The sequence below is a fragment of the Triticum aestivum genome, chromosome 7B (assembly GCF_018294505.1).
Source record: "Triticum aestivum cultivar Chinese Spring chromosome 7B, IWGSC CS RefSeq v2.1, whole genome shotgun sequence".
In the NCBI taxonomy this organism is placed as follows: domain Eukaryota; kingdom Viridiplantae; phylum Streptophyta; class Magnoliopsida; order Poales; family Poaceae; genus Triticum; species Triticum aestivum.
The window spans coordinates 361,009,095-361,032,273 of record NC_057813.1 but is presented as its reverse complement, the minus strand read 5'-3'; the positions used below and the strand labels follow the sequence as shown (position 1 = coordinate 361,032,273).

General features: G+C 46.0%; 1 pseudogene; it reads right to left on the bottom strand.

Moving 5' to 3' along the window:
• The window catches only part of LOC123157960 (uncharacterized), a 100,791-nt pseudogene extending 81,787 nt beyond the window's left edge, over positions 1–19,004 (bottom strand).
• Positions 19,005–23,179: the final 4,175 nt, after the last annotated feature.

The window sequence follows — 23,179 nt, the reverse complement described above, 5'->3', positions numbered from 1 at the left end:
GGAGAAACTGTGTCGTCATGTTCACCGGGAGGCAACAGAATGCATCATGTTCATCGGGAGCCAACCGACTTGGATGGAACAACCGAAGCAAGGCATTCCATACCACAGAACGGAGGAACCAACCTTCTTTTTAACCGCCTACAGTCAAAACGGGGTCCTGTTCATCAGGAGGGGTCAGGCATACCACAATATGGAGGAAACGTACTTGTGTTCGAGCTCCTACGGTCGAAACAGGGTGCTATTGATCGGGAGGGTTATGGAGTACCACAAAACGGAGGAAACAGACTTATCTTCAACCTTCTATGGTTGAAATGGGGGTCCTGTTGATCGGGAGGGGTGTGGCGTACCGCAAAACGGGACTCCACGGGCTACTATTCATCCATCGTCTACTGCCTCGCTCCAGCCTCCACGGGCTACTGTTTATCCACCGTCGACCTCCTCCAGCCTCCACCTATGACTGTTCATCCATGGCGTCTCCCTCCTGCCTCCACCATCTACTGTTCATCCACGGGCTACTGTTCATCCAGCCTCCATGGCTACTATTCAACCACCCCTCCACGGGCTACTATTCATCCAGCCCTCCACCGGCTACTATTCAACCAGCCCTCCACGGGGTCCTGTTCATCCACCCCAACCGGCTTGATCGGGGTCCTGTTCACCCAGCGACAACGACCTCTACACACCCACCGGGAACTGTTCATCCAACCCCCAACAATGCTCACTATTCATCAAGAGGCAGCAGGTTCTATCGGCTTCAGTTAATAGCCAGGGATCGACCGATTGCTCGAGTTCAGTAACACGTGCCAGTGCAATCGCTCGGGTTCAGTAGGAGAATGCCTCGTTCGGGTTTAGTTAGAGCCCAACCCTCGAACCCACACGCGTACGTGTATGAGAGAAACACGCAATTCCTCCGTGCATCGATCGGCCCGACCACCCACCGTAACCGGGAACTCCCCGATATTTTTCTCGCCCTCGCTTCTACCATGGTTTTTTCCGTCATGGATGGCCCAAATAATGTCATGCAGCTATGTCTCCGGCCCGCCCAGGACGAAAAGCCCATTTTCTGTCATGATTTTTTGTCATAGAAGTAGGTATCGGTGTCAAAACCGGCGTCTCAGGTAGGGGGTCCCGAACTGTGCGTGTAAGGCTAATGGTAACAGGAGGAGGGGGACACAATGTTTACCCAGGTTCAGGCCCTCTCTATGGAGGTAACACCCTACTTCCTGCTTGATTGATCTTGATGATATGAGTATTACAAGAGTTGATCTACCACGAGATCGTAGAGGCTAAACCCTAGAAGCTAGCTTATGATTCTGATTGTTGTTGTCCTACGGACTAAACCCTCTGGTTTATATAGACACTGGAGGGGGCTAGGGTTACACAGAGTCGGTTACAGAGAAGGAAATCTACATATCCGAATTGCCAAGCTTGCCTTCCACGCAAAGGAGAGTCCCACCCGGACATGGGACGAAGTCTTCAATCTTGTATTTTCATAGTCCAACAGTCCGACATAAGCATATAGTCCGGCTGTCCGAGGACCCCCTAATCCAGGACTCCCTCAGTAGCCCCTGAACCAGGCTTCAATGACGATGAGTCCGGCGCGCAGATTGTCTTCGGCATTGCAAGGCGAGTTCCTTCTCCGAATACTCCAAAGAAGATCTTGAACACAAGAATCATGTCCGGCTTTGCAAAACAAATTCCATATACCACCGTATAGAGAACAATATTCCACAAGTCTAATATGCTGACAACTCTTTCATAGCATGACATCACGCTGCAACCCGGTTATTATGCAAACTGTTTTCCCAACCTGGCACTACACGTCTTGCGAGGCGGTTTTATTGGCACGTCTTGTCTAAGCAGAGATCATGTCCCCCTTATCATGGTATTCTCATCAATACAGGCGTGGGTAACCCAACCGCCACATTAGTACGACTCCTTGGCTTAGGCAAGTTCCAAACGGCCACGCGGAGGACGCTTGACATTCTTACTCTATATAAAGAGGTCAAGACATGTCCTTTTCTTTCCACACCTGATCCTTCCCTTCCCTCACCTCGAGTTCCAACACCCTAGGTTCAGTCCAAGCGCTCCGGACCTTCAATCATATCTGGATCCAACCTTCAAGGCCGGTGGATGGCCTCTTCTGTCACAGAGGAGGACATCAAGAAGCTTAGGGAGGCTAGGTATCTGACCGCCGAAATTCTTCACAGGCTTCCTGCTCAAGGGAAAGTTACTCCTACTCCCAAACCCAACGTGAGCGTCGTATTCATTTCCCACTTCCTCCAAGGGCTAGGCTTCAGTCTTCATACCTTTGTTAGAGGGCTCATGTTCTATTATGGGCTAGATTTTCATGATCTAGCTCCAGATTCCTTCCTTCACATCTTAGCATTCATCGTTGTGTGTGAGGCCTTCCTCCGCATTACCCCACACTTCGGCTTATGGCTCAAGACCTTCAATGTGAAGCCGAAGATGATCGACGGGCGACACGCGGAGTGCGAAGGTGCTATAATAAGCAAGGGCGTCGATGCTTTATGGCCAAAGGGTTCTTTCCCGAAAGTTTCTGACCTATGGCAATGGGTGTGGTTTTATATGACAGCACCTCGAGGGAGGAAGTGGGCGGCTTCCCCAGCCTTTTGCTCTGCCCCTCCGCCACAACTTGCATCATGGTTCAACAAGGGGCTAGACTGGGGATCGGTTGATGACGTGCGAACATTGCAAAGCCGCATTCGGGATCTCCTCAAGAAGGATATCAATCTTGTCAAAGTAATTCAAGTAATGCTAGTTTGTCGGGTCTTACCGTGTCAACGTCGACCTCTCCATATGTGGGAGTTCAACCCAGAGGGACCGTGAACTGTTTAGCACTTCTTCCGTAGGATGCCTGAAGGAATGTATCAATTATTCTATGGATCATGAATAAAGTCTCCGGTCACCATAGAGGACGCGGGCCTCGACTGCAACCGTCCAGATACCTAGGAAAGTAATTCTGCGACCGAACATGATGTCATTATACTAGTCACAACATTACTCTGAAAAACCACCCTTGGCCAGGACTGGATAAGGAAGGCGGAGAGGATCAGGTGTTCGGCCCCTCTTCCTAAAGATTCGCTGGATCTTGTACTAACCAGGATGCTGGCTCGCGCACCTTATCAAGTGCCATCAGGGGAGGACAAGGAGAGGAATGGCGAAGCCAAAGGTGTACTTCATGCTGGAGGTACGTCACGCATCCTAACCGGGGAAATTAATACCCCTGTGTCGGAGAATGAACGGGGAGGAGAATCTAGCGTCCCCTCTCCCCACGGGAAGAAAAGGAGCGCCCCTGAAGACTTGGAAGCAGAGGTCTCCAAACGAGGGAAGAAACCTTCATCATGGGGCCCTGACCGGAGGGCAACATTGCTGCACAATGCCCTAGGGGGGCCAGCCGTTAATCGAGCCATAAGTGAACGAAGGTACTGAGTAAGCATACCCCGTTCTTTTCCTGAGAATAATGACCGAAACATATGTTTTGCAGTTCGGCTCATAGCCTCCCTCCACAATGTTCGTCCTTGGGGGATCTTCTTCCGGAGATGATGGAGAGCGAAATGCCTCCTCATACTTCTCCACCTCATGAGGCGGACGATCATGAGGTGTCGTCCCAGAGGATCTCTCCCGATCCGGAAAGACTGGAAGGTAAGTCTTCGGTCGCCCGAAGTCCAGGGTTTTCGGCTCCTAGAGAGACCAAAAGAAAAAGCCCCGAACTGTCCGATATACAACCGGACACCTTGACGGGTCTTCTGCAGCAAGCGGCTATCTCAGAGGCACATTGTACCTTAATGGGTACGGTGGTTGAGAAGATATCATCTGCAAAAAGCGGGTTGAATGAGGCTTTTACGAGCCTGCTAAGAGGCTGTGAGGTGCGCAAAGTGATATTCTTTGATTGTACCATAAACGCAAGGTGCACTTTGTATAGATAGTAGCCCCTGAGACTCTGGTTGCTGTCCGGACGAGGCGAGCAGAGGATCATAGTCTCTGGTAATGATGGTGCCAATTTTGTATGCAAGCGGCTGCAGCTCTGGCAGCTGACCGGACTGCTGATTTTGCTGAACTGAGGAGGCAACTTGACGTGGCGGATGCAGACATCACACTTGTGAACAAGCGGCTTGACGAGGCACAGGGGACGTATATTTGGGTGGTCAGCAAATATTAAGAGGAGTGTGATGCTAGGATTTATAATATGCTTTGACTGCAGATGGTGCTGCAGCCATGGAGACCCTTCGGGCAGAGCTTGCCCGGGCCAAGGAGCAAGCCAGGAGAAGTAATGCGACCGCCATGAAGGCAACTGAAGAATTAAAAGCCGAACAGGCTGCTCATCGCCAAAGTGAGGATAAAATAGCCAGCATGGGTCTTGAGCTAGAAAACGCCGCCAGCCGATATGAGCTTCTCGAAAGGGAAAACCAAACAAAAATGGCTGACTTGAAGAAGGCCTTACAAGCAGCAAAGGAAACTCGCTCTGAGATCAGAGCGGCCCGGGAGGAGCTTCGGCAAGCCGGTGATATCGCGGCTAGGAAGCCCTTTTTATTGCGAACGAAATTCGGCGATCCGAAGTATGCCCCTCTTGATCAATTGTGGAGTTCTTCAGACGCATACTTGGATTTGGCAAAGAGTGTTGCTGATGCAACACAGTATTTCAAAGATCGAGAAGATCATGAGGTGGAAAGATTGTTCTGGTCACAGTTCAGTACTCCAAGGCGTCCGCTGCTATTGAAGGAGCAAATGGCCAAATGGGCCGAGCTCCACAAGTTATCTGGGCTTGCCATGGAGGCCGTCGTGGATCACCTGTGGCCGAAGGAACCAAGTCCGGATAGTTATTTTGGCTTGGTGCAACGATTTATTCGTGTTGTGCCGCATATCGACGCTGTTAATAGGTCGGCGTGCATAGAGGGTGCGCGGATGGCCCCTGCCCGTGTTAAGACATATTGGGCGAAGATGGAGGCCACCGATATTGCAACCAGGGGTCCGCCCGGGGGCCAGAACTTGCCCGAGCACTATTTTGAAGAAGTCTTAGAAGGTGCCCGTTAGTAGAGGCCCAGTGCTCAAAGAATACCATGTTCGAGTGACATGTATCTCGATTGTAAAAACAATGCTTTTGATAATAAAGGCTGTATTTATACTTTTGCCCGTAAAGTATTGTAGTGCCTCTTGTGCGGCCGCTTATGTATATATGTATATAACCTGAAAGTTTGCAGTCGTCGGCTTCAGCCCCCTCGCATATAATGAGGGGGTGTTCAGCAAAGCACGTAATCACACTTGATCCAAGGTCTTGGTCCGTTAAGGAGGTGGTAGCATGCCGAACGAGGCAATCCGACTATATAGCTTTAACACTTTCACTTAGCCATAGGTGTTTGATGGCGGGACTACTATACAACCCCTGGTATGTCTGCGTTTATCTGAATATGGTGCGTTTACATATGTGACCGGGAAACCGGTCCTTCATTAATGCGGAGGAATCGCGAAGATTCCGCAGAGTCATTGAGTGGTTGACCAGTCTCTCGCTTTATCATGACAGTCTATTTTCGTATTTCTCTACTGAGGTGCTCCTCCGGATGAACGAGGGCACAATCGCAGTAGTTCTCCCAGTGCCACCTTAGCCGATAGAGCGGAACGTAAGGTAGCAAAACATGGGAGCCGGGCAAACCCAACTATTGACCAAAGACATGATTCAGAGTTCATGCATATAAGGCCAAACTCGCGATGGCAAACACTCCTGAAGGTATTTGGACTTTACAACATATACTGGGCTGAGTAACACCCTCGATGATGAACCCAGAATTTCAAGGTACGTGCATCAATCCGGCGTGACAAAAGAACGCCTGCGGTGAGAGCATAGATCTCAAAAACACACTGGTTGATGTTTCTGCACGTCTATTTTAGAACGACGAATCATAAGGTCGCTGGTAACGCCGGTATTCCTCTTTGGTCATTTTAAGTGCCAAGAGGGTGTGAGACAACAAGAGACAATAAAAAAGGTTTACACAGGGTTTTAATCTAAAAAGAAACCTTTGAACGGGGCCCTGCTGCACGTATGCGCCTTTGTCTCCGTTGTGTCGTATCTTTGAAGGGTGTAGCACGCTGGTCACATGTTAAAAAAAAGAAAAACCCAGGTGAAAGACTTTGGTGTGACCGTGCGTAAAGTCAGTTAAACTTAATGAACCGTGAAAATTTAATTTCTTGAGTGTAAATAGAGTCAAGACGAACTATGGACCCTTTACATGCGGGCAACCCCCCAGCACCACATATGGGGGCATAGTCGTTAATCAAGCTCAGGTTTATCTGGGATGCTACAACTAGTGGAGCGCCGAACACGTCTAGCCGTGTCCGTGGTCTCGACGACCGATCAGTTACTCGGGTTGGAGAGGTCGTTCAGTGGTTCGGCTGCTAGAGCCTCCACGTAGTCTTCCGCGCGAAGAGAACGCTCTGTGTTTCCGCTGATAGTGATGACGCCGCGTGGACCGGGCATCTTAAGTTTGAGTTAAGTGTAATGCGGTACTGCATTTAGATAAGCCTCTGTTGCATCCTTTTGATCCTTGCCATTGTTTTCTTTGGGTGTGTCCACCATATATATGTCATATGATGAGGTGGCTGTCCAGCGCCCTGTGGGCGGTGGTTCCTGTTCTTCTCCGGCATCGCGGTTCATACCGTCGATGTCTTTGGAGTCAAAATCAAGCATGTCGGTTAAGTCGTCGATAGTGGCTATTAAGTGGGTGGTGGGTGGGTAGCGCATTCCTTCGTCGTCCGCTTCCCACTCAAGCCGGACATAGTTCGGCCAAGAGTTTCCTGACAAGGAGAGAGATTTTAACGAGTTTTGCACGTCGCCCAAGGGTGAGTGCTGGAAGATATCCGCGGAGCTGAACTCCATGATCGGTGCCCAGTTAGATCCAATGGGCACGGATGCACGTGGGTCGGAGCCCATGGCCGGAGACGAGTCCGAGGATCCGATGACACATACCTCCTTAAAAGTGAAATCTGTGTTCGGCTCTATCGCCGCTGAGTGTGCGGCCTCCGTGGCGGGGTCCACCCCCCGTCCTTGGATGGCATGATCTGCACTGGATTTAAAGCCAGGGCAACTATAGGTGTGATCTCCTGAACACCGTCTGAAGGCATATCTAAATCATGCTCGTCGCGACTGTGGGGTATACCTTTCATGGGCTCAAATCCATCGAAGATCAAGTCTCCGCGGATATCGGTAGTCTAATTCAGGCTTCCAAACCTGACCTGATGGCCAGGGGCGTAGCTATTGATCTGCCCCAGATGGCAAAGCGAGTTGGCCCATAGTGCAAAGCCGCCGAATATGAATATCTGTTCGGGGAGGAAAACCTCACCCTGGACCGCATCGTTGTAGATGATCGGAGGGGCCATCAAGCCTTATGGTGACGACACAGTGGAACTCTCAATGAAAGCACCAATGTCGGTGTCAAGACTGGCGGATCTCGGGTAGGGGGTCCCGAACTGTGCGTATAAGGATAATGGTAATAGGAGGCGGGGGACACAATGTTTACCCATGTTCGGGCCCTCTCTATGGAGGTAACACCCTACTTCCTGCTTGATTGATCTTGATGATATGAGTATTACAAGAGTTGATCTACCACGAGATCGTAGAGGCTAAACCCTAGAAGGTAGCCTATGATTTTGATTGTTGTTGCCCTATGGACTAAACCCTCCAGTTTATATAGACACCGGAGGGGGCTAGGGTTACACAGAGTCAGTTACAGAGAAGGAAATCTACATATCTGAATTTCCAAGCTTGCCTTCCACGCAAAGGAGAGTCCCACCCGGACACGGGACAAAGTCTTAAATCTTGTATTTTCATAGTCCAACAGTCCGGCATAAGCATATAGTCTGGCTGTCCGAGGACCCCCAAATCCAGGACTCCCTCAGTAGGAGCCCACCACGTCTATGATGATACCGGGTTTTGTCACAATTATCATCATAGAAGTGTCATAAGCATGATAGAAAAAAAATTGTTCGGCCCAAAATGTCACGGATGTGTCTTTTTTTTGTAGTGATTGCTCTATCTGCATGTGGATTTTTTTTGCTTCTGCAATCAAATCTTGGTGTTGGATCAAACAGGAAAGTAGTGGGGAAAGTTGTATAGCATGAATCTAGGACGTAGTTCAAAGATGAAAGGAAGGGGGGAAAGTAGTACAAACTAGCTATCCAACACCTATGTTGGTCGAAAAGGGAAAACAATGACAAACAAAGTACACACATCTATAAGGAACTGATCTTTCTCTGGGTGGGGGACAAGGCTGTATAGTTTGAGCAGGACTAGATTTGCTACCCTCACATAGGGAAAGGTGTCTAAAGATAATAAAAATGGGACCAACACAAATATGTTCCTTGCTTGTTTGTTGCAACAGACTGTGCATCACCCCTTTATATATCGGTACATGCACATGGTGCTTGTGCGTCCACTGTCCCATACAACTCTTTAGCTGTTGTTAATCTAATAATGCCGCTAGAAAATTGAAGCAATGCCACAGTTAAAAGAAAATTACATGTTTAACGAATTTTATTTTTAATATAATATATCTGTTAATATGAATCAATGCCACTATTTGAGAAATGCTACTGTCTTGCTTTCTTTCCCATTTAGATAAGTTAGATGCTTCTTTTTGTGGGCTTCTATGTCATCCACCATTATTGACCAGTAACTGTTTCCTTTGCACCTCTGTGTAAATAGAGTTATGTACTTCACCTTGTTGCTATTGTGACATTTTGGTGCACTGCACAAAACACTTTTGTTTTAAAAGTGTTTTGTGCAGTTCAACCAAAATGTCACACCGACAATGTTGCTTGCTTGCTTGATCTTAGTGGAACTGCACAAGAGGAGATCTGACTTCCTATGCATTTGAAAAAATTGTTTCAGATCTTATTCTTGTGAGTTGTTTGAATTCTGCGTCATGACAGGTCAATACTGGCCTTCTTTCACATGATTGTGCAGTGTGCTTTCATATGTTGTGCTACTTATACGGTAATGTTGCTTGCTTTTAGTGAACTGCACAAACGGAGACCAGACTTCCAATTTGTATGTGCACCGTAATATCCCATTGAGGTAAGATAATGATATTTCACAATTGTTGGCCTGTATTTTGCTACTATCATCAGATATTAATGTCATTGTTTAATGTTATACTTATGCGCCCTAATTGACATGCCAAATCTTACATTAAAGGCGAAGCTTGTCTGTTATTGAACCAAGTGATGAAGGGGAAGAAGAAGCGGAATAAAAACAAAAATCAACTCCCGGTGCTGTAACGAAGCACTGGAACTGTGATGACACAAGTAATGATATAGTTTTGCATCTTAATTTATTGCTATGGCTGGAACAAGCAATTGTTTTGCCACTGATTTGATGCCACTCTTAATGTAATATGTAATTATCTCTACTTGTGCAAACAGGGATCTTGTTTGAAGATAACATATATTTTAGTGGAACTGCACAAGAAGATGTTGGAAACATTACACTAATCGAGGAATATATAGTAAGCATGGCAACCACGGTAAATAGTAATGGATGGTTCTCGAGAAGTGCTTCATCTGTATGCTCTACACAATAAACCTCCTGACAAAGGTTGGTACTGGACCATGGATTTCATCCATATGGTTGAGCTTTGTCGTCTCTATTGGTGTTGTGCTACTGTTTAGATATTGTCATGAGAAAGTGGTATTGTCCTCGAGAAGTGCTTCATCTGTGTTATTTTAATCATTTCCTTTACTTTTTTGAGCAAACAGGGATGCACCATTTAGTTGTTCTCTTGTCTTTGCACAATAGGATCATCCTCTTAATATTAGAAGGAAGCAGTTGAAGGATGGTTACATTACTGCCCACAAGAATAAACTAACTTCAGCTCAGAAGGACTCACGGATCTCCATCTTTGTTACCGTCATGGACAATGCAATGTTGTTTTAGGATTCTTTCCGGTGAGTTCCATTTTTAAAAATGTGTGTGATACGTCTCCAACGTATCTATAATTTTTGATTATTCCATGCTATTATATTACCCGTTTTAGATGTTTATGGGCTTTACTTTACACTTTTATATCATTTTTGGGACTAACCTACTAACCGAAGGCCCAGCCCGAATTGCTATTTTTTTGCCTATTTCAGTGTTTCGAAGAATAGGAATATCAAATGGAGTCCAAACAGAATGAAACCTTCGGGAGCGATCATTTTGGAACAAATGCAAACCTGGATACTTGGAGTGGACGTCAAGCAACAAACGAGGTGGCCACGAGGGTGCTCGGCGCACCGCCTGGGGGTGGGCGCGCCCCCCACCCTCATGGGCCCCTCGAGTGTCAACCGACCTACTTCTTCCTCCTATATATACTCCCGTACCCTAAAAACATCACGGAACACCACGAAAACCTAATTCCACCGCCGCAACCATCTGTATCTGCAAGATCCCATCTTGGAGCCTTCGACGGCGCTCCGCCGGAGGGGGAATCGACCATGGAGGGCCTCTACATCATCTCCAAAGCTTCTCCGATGAGTTGTGAGTAGTTTACCACAAACCTTCAGGTCCATGGTTATTAGCTAGATGGCTTCTTCTCTCTCTTTGAATTTCAATACAAAGTTCTCCTCGATCTTCTTGGAGATCTATTCGATGTAACTCTTTTTGTGGTGTGTTTGTCGAGATCCGATGAATTGTGGGTTTATGATCAAGTTTATCTATGAGAAGTATTTGAATCTCCTCTGAATTCCTTTATGTATGATTTGTTATCTTTGCGAGTCTCTTGTAATTATCAGTTTGGTTTGGCCTACTAGATTGATCTTTCTTGCAATGGGAGAAGTGCTTAGCTTTGGGTTCAATCTTGCAGTGTCCTTTACCAATGACAGCAGGGGCAGCAAGGCACGTATTGTATTGTTGCCATCGAGGATAAAAAGATGGGGTTTATATCATATTGCATGAGGTTATCCCTCTACATCATGTCATCTTTCTTAATGTGTTACTCTGTTCTTCATGAACTTAATACTCTAGATGCAGGCAGGAGTCGGTCGACGTGTGGAGTAATAGTAGTAGATGCAGAATCGTTTCGGTCTACTTGACACGGACGTGATACCTATATACATGATCATGCCTAGATATTCTCATAACTATGCACATTTCTATCAATTGCTCGATAGTAATTTGTTCACCCACCGTAATACTTATGCTATCTTGAGAGAAGCCACTAGTGAAACCTATGCCCCCCGGGTCTATCTTTTATCATATAAGTTTTACATCTACTTTTATTTGCATCTTTTACTTTCCAATCTATATCATAGAAATACCAAAAATATTTATCTTATCTTATTATCTCTATTAGATCTCACTTTTGCAAGTTACCGTGAAGGGATTGACAACCCTTCTATTGTGTTGGTTGCGAGGTTCTTGTTTGTTTGTGTAGGTGCGTGGAACTTTTGAGGAGCCTCCTACTGGATTGATACCTTGGTTCTCAAAAACTGAGGGAAATACTTACGCTACTTTGCTGCATCACCCTTTCCTCTTCAAGGAAAACCAACGCAGTGCTCAAGAGGTAGTAAGAAGGATTTCTGGCACCGTTGCCGGGGAGGTTTTCGCTCAAGTCAAGACATACCAAGTACCCATCACAAACTCATCTCCCTCGCATTACATTATTTTCCATTTGCCTCTCATTTTCCTCTCCCCCACTTCACCCTTGCCGTTTTATTCGCCCTCTCTCTCTTGCCTTTTTGTTTGCTTGTGTGTTGGATTGCTTGTCGCGATGGTGCAAGATAATACCAAATTGTGTGACTTTTCCAATACCAATAATAATGATTTCCTTAGCACTCCGACTGCTCCACTTAACGATGTTGAATCTTGTGAAATCAATGTTGCTTTGCTGAATCTTGTTATGAAAGATCAATTCTCTAGCCTTCCTAGTGAAGATGCCTCTACTCATCTAAACAACTTTGTTGATTTGTGTGATATGCAAAAGAAGAAAGATACGGATAATGATATTGTTAAATTGAAGTTATTTCCATTTTCACTTAGAGATCGTGCTAAAACTTGGTTTTCGTCTTTGCCTTAGAATAGTATTGATTCGTGGAATAAGTGTAAAGATGCTTTTATCTCTAAGTATTTTCTTCCCGCTAGGATCATCTCTCTTAGGAACAATATTATGAATTTTAAACAACTTGATCATGAGCATGTTTCCCAATCTTGGGAAAGAATGAAATTAATGATTCGCAATTGCCCTACTCATGGTTTGAACTTATGGATGATCATACAAAAATTTTATGTCGGATTGAATTTTACTTCTAGAAGTCTTTTAGATTCGGCCGCAGGAGGCACTTTTATGGAAATCACCTTAGGAGAAGCTACTAAACTCCTTGATAACATTATGGATAATTATTCTCAATGGCACACCGAAAGATCTACTAGTAAAAAAGTGCATGCTATAGAAGAAATTGATGTTTTGAGTGGAAAGATGGGTGAACTTATGAAATTGTTTGCTACTAAGAGTGCTCCTATTGATCCTAATGATCTGCCTTTGTCTACTTTGATTGAGAATAATAATGAATCTATGGATGTGAATTTTGTTGGTAGGAATAATTTTGGTAATAATGCTTATAGAGGAAACTTTAATCCTAGACCATTTCATTGTAACTCCTCTAATAATTATGGTAATTCCTACAACAACTCTTATGGAAATTTTAATAATATGTCCTCTGATTTTGAGAATAGCGTTAAATAATTTATGATCTCTCAAAAGAATTTTAATGCTTTGCTTGAAGAAAAATTGCTTAAAGTTGATGAATTGGCTAGGAACGTTGATAGACTTTCGCTTGATGTTGATTCTTTGAAACTTAGATCTATTCCACCTAAGCATGATATTAATGAGTATGTCAAAGCCACGAGAATTTCCATTGATGAGTGCAAAGAAAGAACCGCTAGGTTGCGTGCTAAGAAAGATTGCTTTGTAAAAGCGTGTTCTTCTAGTTTCCATGAAAATAATGATGAAGATCTAGAAGTTATTGATGTATCCCCTATTAAATCCTTGTTTTGCAATATGAATCTTGATAATGATGGGACTAGAGATGAGTCAACTTTAGTTAAAAGGCATCCCAATAATTCCGAGTTGTTAGATCTTGATGCTAAATTTGGTAAAAGTGGCATTGGAGAGGTCAAGACTTTACATAGCATTGAACCCACTATTATGGATTTCAAGGAATTTAATTATGATAATTGTTCTTTAATAGATTGTATTTCCTTGTTGCAATCCGTGTTGAATTCTCCTCATGCTTATAGTCAAAATAAAGCTTTTATCAAACATATTGTTGATGCCTTGATGCAATCTTATGAGGAGAAACTTAATTTGGAAGTTTCTATACCTAGAAAACTTTATGATGAGTGGGAACCTACTATAAAGATTAAAATAAAAGATCATGAGTGCTATGCTTTGTGTGATTTGGGTGCTAGTGTTTCCATGATTCCGAAAACTTTATGTGATGTGCTAGGTTTCCATGATTTTGATGATTGCTCTTTAAATTTGCACCTTGCGGATTCCACCATTAAGAAACCTATGGCAAGGATCAATGATGTTCTTACTGTTGCAAATAGGAATTATGTGCCCGTAGATTTTATCGTTCTTGATATAGATTGCAATCTTTCATGTCCTATTATTCTTGGTAGACCTTTCCTTAGAATGATTGGTGCAATTATTGATATGAAGGAAGGGAATATTAGATTCCAATTCCCATCAAGGAAAGGCATGGAACACTTTCCAAGAAAGCAAGTTAAATTACCCTATGAATCTATCATGTGAGCTACTTATGAATTGAATGCCAAAGATGGCACTACTTAGATCTATCCTTGCTTTTTTGCCTAGCTAGGGGCGTTAAACGATAGCACTAGTTGGGAGGCAACCCAATTTTTTGTTCCTTGATTTTTGCTTCTGTTTAGTAATAAATATTACATCTAGCTTCTGTTTAGATGTTTTTTCATGTTTTAATTAGTGTTTGTGCCAAGTAGAACCTATAGGATAACCTACGGTGATAGTTAATTTGATTCTGCTGAAAAACAGAAACTTTTGCACGCACGGAAATAGTTTTAGTAAATCATATAACCGTGATGTTGCTTTTATTATTTTTTATGTATATCAATAGACAAATTTCCCAGGACTTCCTATTTTTGTAGGAGTTTTAGAGTTCCAGAAGTATTCAAAAGTTACAGATTGCTACAGACTGTTCTGTTTTTGACAGATTCTGTTTTTCGTGTGTTGTTTGCTTATTTTGATGCATCTATGGCTAGTATCGGGGGGTATGAACCATAGAGAAGTTGTAATACAGTAGGTTTAATACCAATATAAATAAAGAATGAGTTCATTACAGTACCTTATGTGGTGATTTTTCTTTTTTGCACTAACGGAGCTTATGAGATTTCCTGTTGAGTTTTGTGTTGTGAAGTTTTCAAGTTTTGGGTAAAGATTTTATGGACTATGGAATAAGGAGTGGCAAGATGCTAAGCTTGGGGATGCCCATGGCACCCCAAGATATTCAAGGATAACCAAAAGCCTAAGCTTGGGGATGCCCCGGAAGGCATCCCCTCTTTCGTCTTCGTTTATTGGTAACTTGACTTGGAGCTATATTTTTATTCGCCACATGATATGTGTTTTGCTTGGAGCGTCTTGTATGATATTAGTCTTTGCCTTTTAGATTTCCACAATCATCCTTGTTGTACACACCTTTTGGGAGAAACCCACATAATTTGGAATTTTTTTAGAATACTCTATGTGCTTCACTTATATCTTTTGAGCTAGATAGTTTTGCTCTAGTACTTCACTTATATCTTTTAGAGCACGGCGGTGGCTTTATTTTGTAGAAATTATTGATCTCTCATGCTTAACTTATATTATTTTGAGAGTATTTTAGAACATCAAGGTGTTTTCTATGGTTATAAAATTGGTCCTAGAATGATGGGCATCCAAGTTGGGTATAATAAAAACTATCATAGGAAGTGAATTGGATGCTATGATAAATTTGATGCTTGATAATTGTTTTGAGATATGGAGGTGGTGATATTAGAGTCATGCTAGTTGGGTAATTGTGAATTTAAATAATACTTGTGTTGAAGTTGGCAAGTCTCATAGCATGCACGTATGGTAACCGTTGTGTAACAAATTTGAAACATGAGTTGTTCTTAGATTGTCATCATTATGAGTGGCGGTTGGAGACGAGCGATGGTCTTTTCGTACCAATCTATCCCCCTAGGATCATGCACGTAGTGCCTGGTTTTTGATGACTTGTAGATTTTTGCAATAAGTGTATGAGTTCTTAATGACTAATGTTGAGTCCATGGGTTATACACACTTTTACCTTTCCATCATTGCTAGCCTCTTCGGTACCGTGCATTGCCCTTTCTCACCTTGAGAGTTGGTGCAAACTTCGCTGGGGCATCCAAACCCCGTGATACGATACGCTCTATCACACATAAACCTCCTTATATCTTCCTCAAAACAGCTACCATACCTACCTATTATGGCATGTCCATAGCCATTCCGAGATATATTGCCATGCAACTTTCCATCGTTCCGTCTTTCATGACACGCATCAACATTGTCATATTTCCTTGCATGATCATGTAGTTGACATCTTATTGTGGCAAAGCCACCTTCATAATTTTTCATATATGTCACTCTTGATTCATTGCTCATCCCGGTACACCACCGGAGGCATTCATATAGAGTCATATCTTGTTCTAGTTTTGAGTTGTAATTCATGAGTTGTAAATAAATAGAAGTATGATGATCATCATTATTAGAGCATTGTCCCTTATAAAAAAGGCCAAAAAGAAAAAAAGAAAGGCCAAAGAAAAAAAAGGGAAAGGCCAAATAAAAGAAAGGCCCAAAAAAGGAAAAAAAATTAAAAAATAAAATAAAAAAAGAAAATAAAATAAAAAGGGGGACAATGTTACTATCTTTTTCCACACTTGTGTTTCAAAGTAGCACCATGTTCTTCATATAGAGAGTCTCATTTCTTGTCACTTTCATATACTAGTGAGAATTTTTCATTATAGAACTTGGCTTGTATATTCCAATGATGGGCTTCATCAAAATGCCCTAGGTCTTCGTGAGCAAGCAAGTTGGATGCACACTGTGACGCCCCCGATTCAATCGTACACTAATCATGCACGCAAATGTGTACGATCAAGATCAGGGACTCACGGGAAGATATCACAACACAACTCTACAAATAAAATAAGTCATACAAGCATCATAATACAAGCCAGGGGCCTCGAGGGCTCGAATACAAGTGCTCGATCATAGACGAGTCAGCGGAAGCAACAATATCTGAGTACAGACATAAGTTAAACAAGTTTGCCTTAAGAAGGCTAGCACAAACTGGGATACAGATCGAAAGAGGCGCAGGCCTCCTGCCTGGGATCCTCCTAAACTACTCCAGGTCATCGTCAGCGGGCAGCACGTAGTAGTAGGCGCCTCCAATGAAGTAGGGGTCGTCGTCGACGGTGGCATCTGGCTCCTGGACTCCAGCATCTGGTTGCGACAACCAGAAAGGAAGGAAAAGGGGAAAAAAGGGGGGAGAAAGCAACCGTGAGTACTCATCCAAAGTACTCGCAAGCAAGGAACTACACTACATATGCATGGGTATAAGTGTAAGGAGGCCATATCAGTGGACTGAACTGCAGAATGCCAGAATAAGAGGGGGATAGCTAGTCTTATCGAAGACTACGCTTCTGGTCACCTTCGTCTTGCAATAGGCAGAAGAGGGTAGGTCGAAGTCCTCCAAGTAGCATCTCCAAGTAACATCTCATAGCATAATCCTACCCGGCGATCCCCTCCTCATATCCCTGAGGTAGAGCGACCACCGGTTGTATCTGGCACTTGGAAGGGTGTGTTTTATTAAGTATCCGGTTCTAGTTGTCATAAGGTCAAGGTACAACTCCAAGTCGTCCTGTTACCGAAGATCACGGCTATTCGAATAGATTAAACTTCCCTGCAGGGGTGCACCACATAACCCAACACGCTCGATCCCATTTGGCCGGACACACTTTCCTGGGTCATGCCCGGCCGCGGAAGATCAACACGTCGCAGCCCCACCTAGGCACAACAGAGAGGCCAGCACGCCGGTCTAAACCTAAGCGCGCAGGGGTCTGGGCCCATCGCCCTGAGCACACCTGCACGTTGCGAGGGCGGCCGGAAGCAGACCTAGCCTAGTAGGCGTTCCAGTCCAATCCGGCGCGCGCCGCTCCGTCGCTGACGTCTGAAGTGCTTCGGCTGATACCACGACGTCGGGATACCCATAACTACTCCCGCGTAGATGGTTAGTGCGTATAGGCTCGTAGCCAACTCAGATCAAATACCAAGATCTCGTTAAGCGTGTTAAGTGTCCGCGAACGCTGAACAGGGCCAGGCCCACCTCTCTCCTAGGCGGTCACAACCTGCCCTGTCGCTCCGCCACAAAGATCCACACAGAGGGCCGTCGGGACAAAGGTCCTTTCAGCCCCCAATCCGTGAATCACTCGCGGGTACTCTTCGAGCTGACCCGACTTTAGTCACCATCTGTATAGTATGTATGTATGTATAGTATATACCCGTGATCACCTCCCGAGTGATCACGGCCCAATAGTATAGCCAGGCAGACTGACAAGAATGTAGGGACAATGATGATAAACTAGCATCCTATACTAAGCATTTAGGATTGCAGGTAAGGTATCAACAGGTGTAGCAACAATGTCAGGCTATGCATCAGAATAGGATCAACGGAAAGCAGTAACATGCTACACTACTCTAATGCAAACAGTATAGAGAAGAATAGGCGATATCTGGTGATCAAGGGGGGGGGCTTGCCTGGTTGCTCTGGCAAGAGAGAGGGGTCGTCAACTCCGTAGTCGAACTGGGCAGCAGCAGCGTCGGTCTCGTAGTCTACCGGAGATAAGAGGGGGAAGAAACAATGAATACCAAGTAAACAGATGCATATCGATGCATGACATGTCAAGAAGCGATGCTAGGCGTGCCCTAACGTGGTATGAGATGGTACTGGTTAAGGGGGAATCATCCGGGAAAGTATTCCCGGTGTTTCGTGTTTTTGGGCAGAGGAGCCGGAGGGGGAAAGTTGCGGGTTCGATAGGTTAGGGGGGTGTGGCGGACGAACGGACTACATATCCGAATTCGTCCCGTCGTTCTGAGCAACTTTCATGTTGAAAATATTTTAATCCGAGTTACGGATTAAAAGATATGATTTTTAAAAGATTTTAACAATTTTGGAATTTAATTATTTATTTAATTAATTCGGAAAAAAAGGTATTTATGACGTCAGCATGATGTCATGCTGACGTCAGCAGTCAACAGGGGTTGACTGAGTCAACCCTGACATGTGGGTCCAGTGGGACCCACCTGTCATTCTCTATTTGGTTAATTAGGGTTTAGGTTAATCTAATTACAGTTTAATTAATCTTAACTAGTTAATTAATTTAATTAAACCGGATTAATTAACTTAATTAATTAATTAACTAATTAATAATTTTATTTAATCATTTTAATTTTATTAATTATATTTATTGTTTTTATTTATTTTATTATTATTATTTTTTAACGTTCTGGGGCGGGGCCCCCTAGTCAGTGGCCCGGGGGCCTTAGCGGGCACAGGGCGGTGCGGGTGCGGGTGCGAGCCCGACTGGGCACTGGGCACCCGTGCCCGAGGGCACCGCAGCGAGGGCGCGAGGCCCAGCTGCGTCGGCGGCCTCGCCCGACAGCGGCAGGGGGCGGGGAGCAGGGAAGGCCCCGGACGGCGACGGCCCTGGCGGGCGCGGCCAGGAGCCGCGGGAAGGAGGCGGTGGTGGCCGGGCGGTGCGTCGGGGCGGACGAAGCGAGGTCGGGGCGAGGTGGTGGGGGTTCAGGGGAGGAGGAGGAGCGAGGGAGGCCGGTGGCCACGGCGAGGGACACGGCGCCGGCCAAGAATGGGCGCAGGGCGCTGGGCGCCGCCGGGGCGGAACCGAGCGACGGCGGCATCGATGCCGGAGAGCGGGGCCGGGTGGCACGAGGCCAGAGGGCGAGCGGGCGACGGTGGTGGCGATAAGGGGCGCTCGGGAGGGAGACGAGGGGAGCGAGGGGATCGATCCCCAGGGGGATCGGGGGAAGCGAAGGGGGGGGGAGAGCTCACGGGGGGGGGGACGCGTAGGGTCTAGGAGGCGGGCGCGGTGGAGCTTGGAGGCGACCGGCGAGGAGGGAGTCGGGGAGGCGGCCGCCGCCGTCGGGGAGGGGGTCCGGTGAGGCGGGGGAGGTCGGGGACGATCCCGCGGCGGCGGGTGCCCCGCGCGTGGGGCGACGGTGTGGAGGGGGGGTCCGGACGGCGGCGAGGGGCGCAGGGGGGCGGAGGTGACCGGTGTCGGGGCGGCGGGGGCCGCCGGCGATGAGGGGAGGACGAGGGGGACCGGGATCGGGCGGGGGTCGATCCGGATCGGCGCGAGGGGGAGAAAGGGGATCGGGGGGGAGGAGTGGTTGCGGCTAGGGTTGCGGGGGGGGGGGGATAAGGAGAGGAGTGGGGTTGGCCGGTTGGGCCGGCCTGTTCGGACGGCGGAGGCCAGCTGGGCCACTTGGCCCAGCGGGGGGGGGGGGGGTGTCTGTTTTTTTTTTAATTTATTTTCCTTTCTGTTTTATCCAATTTAAAATATTTATGCATTTTATAAAAATGTGTTTACTTCACCATAATTATCTTTGTAATATTTGACAACCCCCGAACATTTTAGATTTAATTTTTAAAAACTTTTATTGTTTGCCTATGTTTTCAATTGAATTTGAACCGGGTTCGAATCAACGTGAGTTTAATCACGGTAACCGAGGTGACGTGGCATCATTAGCAGGGATTACTGTAGCTTAATTATCCGGGCGTTACACACACCCACTAGGTTGTTTTGTTGAGCTTTCATACATTTATAGCTCTAGTGCATCCGTTGCATGGCAATCCCTACTCCTCATGTTGACATCAATTGATGGGCATCTCCATAGCCTGTTGATTATCCTCGTCAATATGAGACTTTCTCCTTTTTTGTCTTCTTCACACAACCTCCATCATCATATTCTATTCCACCCATAGTGTTATATCCATGGCTCATGCTCATGTATTGCGTGAAAGTTGAAAAAAGTTTGAGATGGCTAAAGTATGAAACAATTGCTTGGCTTGTCATCGGGGGTGTGCAAGATGAGAGCATTTTGTGTGACGAAAATGGAGCATGACCAAACTATATGATTTTGTAGGGATGAACTTTCTTTAGCCATGTTATTTTGAGAAGACGTGATTGCTTTGTTAGTATGCTTGAAGTATTACTATTACTCATGTCAATATGAACTTTTATTTTGAATCATTTGGATCTGAACATTCATGCCACAATAAAGAAAATTACATTAAGGATTATGCTAGGTAGCATTCCACATCAAAAATTCTATTTTTATCATTTACCTACTCGAGCACGAGCAGGAATTAAGCTTGGGGATGCTTGATACGTCTCGAACGTATCTATAATTTTTGATTGTTCCATGCTATTATATTACCTGTTTTGGATGTTTATGGGCTTTACTTTACACTTTTATATCATTTTTGGGACTAACCTACTAACCGGAGGCCCAGCCCGAATTGCTGTTTTTTGCCTATTTCAGTGCTTCGAAGAAAAGGAATATCAAATGGAGTCCAAACAGAATGAAACCTTCGGGGGTGATCTTTTCGGAACAAATGCAAACCTGGAGACTTCGAGTGGACGTCAAGCAACAAACTAGGCGGCCACGAGGGTGCCCGGCGGGCCCCCTGGGGGTGGGCGCACCCCCCACCCTTGTGGGCCCCTCCTGTACCCTGAAAACATCGGGGAGCACCACGAAAACCTAATTCCACCGCACCAACCTTCTGTATCCGCAAGATCCCATCCTGGAGCCTTCGTCGGTGCTCCACCGGAAGGGGAATCGACCATGGAGGGTGATGTAGGGCGGAACCCTATGGGGCCGATCTTTCACGTTTGGAGTGGATCCTACGGAGAAACACGAAGAACGCGCGGAAGAACACAAGGGAAAACACGGGGAGAAATGAGAGAATCACTCAACCGACAAGTAATTGATCACACAAGGGCTAGATCACCAAACACATAAGGTAGCACAAGATTCAAAATCAACAAAGGACGATACAAGAGTAACCGTTCTTCTCCGTGAGGAGGTCTTGATTGTCTTCTCCGGATGGAGGCCTTGAATCCGAGTGGATCTTCTCCGAGGAGGCATGGTCCCTCACGTGGAGTAGATCCGGTATGGATGAGCTATGCTCTATCTCAACATGAGCTATCACAACGCTAACCCTAGCTAGGAGGTGGGAGAGACCTATTTATAGTCATAGTACAAATTGGAGTCAAAGTGAAGGGGTACAAGGGCTTCAGCCCGTGGCTGTGGTCACTCAGGATCTGGTCGTCCGGAAGACGTTGGACATTCAGAGGCTCGTGAGGGCCCGGACATCCGGAAGGGCTCGAACATCCGTAGATTCGGCTCTATCGGGGACGCGTCGGTCGTCCGGAGGGAGCCGGTCGTCCGGAGCTTCGAGAGGGTCCGGACGTCCGATGACCTTCGGTATTCCGTAGATTCAGCTCGGTCGCTTGTCGCCCGGTCGTCTGGTCCTCCTCGGACATCCGTAGATTTGGCTCGGATGGTGAGGTACCAGACGTCCGGAGAGCTCGGTCGTCCGTGTCCTGGGAATCGTCGAATGTTCGGACTAGGTCGGCCGTCCGACGCTTGTAGCTTCCAAATCAGCTCTTCTTCTTGTCCATCACGCTTGGGGTCCTCGTCATCTTGGCCCTTTCATGTAGCTGTTCTGTGGCCCTTCTCCAAGCACCTGATCACACACAAAGTTTCTGAATGAGGTAGTAGCCATGTCTCGTGAGTAGGAAGAGGGAGTTCGGAGATGAGCGAGTTCACCTTATCTTCAATAGCCTTAGCTCGAGATCTTGTCATGGGTCCAAGTGGTGTTGAGGGAGATGTAGGTACGTCCAAGGGGATGAGCGAGGGATGCTCCGCATCATCTCCCCCTCCCCCTTGGTGAAGATCCGACCTCAGATCAAAAGGTTTATCTCCATGGTATGGCGCGAGGTCTTTGATGTTGAAGATGTCGCTCACATTGTACTTCGTGGGAGGTCGATCTTGTAGGAGTTTTTGTTGTAGCGTGCTAGCACCTTGAAATGTCCATGGGCTCTATGGATAAGCTTGGACTTGCGTTTGTTGGGGAAGCGGTCCTTGCAAAGGTGTAGCCACACGAGATCACCAATGTTGAAGATCATGGGTTGCTTGTTGACGTTGAGCTTGGTCGCTAGTCGTTTTACTTGGCGCTTCATGGTGTGCCTTGTATCCTCATTCATCTTCTTGATGTAGCTTTCCCGTGCACTCGCATCCATGTTGGTGCGCTCTTGTAGAGGGAGAGGTAGAATGTCCAATGGTGACAACAGGTTGAATCCGTAGACGACCTCGAAGGGGGACTTGCCGGTAGTCGAATGTCTTGCACGGTTGTAGGCATACTCGGTGATGGGTAGACATGCCTCCCACTCCTTGATGTTCTTCTTGATCAACACGCGAAGTAGAGTGGAGAGAGTCACGTTCGTCACCTCCGTTTGGCGGTCGGTTTGAGGATGGTATGCGGATGAGAACAAGAGCTTGATTCCGAGCTTGGCGCATAGGGTCTTCCAAAAGTAACTCAAGAATTTGACGTCACGATCGCAGACGATTGTCTTTGGTACTCCATGGAGTCGCAAGATTTCCCTACAAAAGAGATTTGCAATGTGTGAAGCATCGTCTATCTTGTTGCAAGGAATGAAATGTGCCATCTTAGAAAATCTATCCACAACAACAAACACAGAATCCTTTCCATTTTGAGTTCTAGGCAAATCAAGTACAAAATCCATGCTAATGTCTTCCCAAGGTTGAAAAGGAATATGAAGAGGCATGTAAAGACCGTGGGATTGACCTTTAGACTTAGCTTTGCGACATGTTGAGCATCGGTTGGTGAAACGTGATACGTCGCAGAACATCTTGGGCCAAAAGTAATTCTTGGAGAGCATGGCGAATGTCTTGTCGCATCCAAAATGTCCCATGAGTCCGCCTCCATGAGCCTCTTGCAAAAGGAGCAAACGAATAGAAGACTCGGGAATGCATAGTTTGTTAGCTCT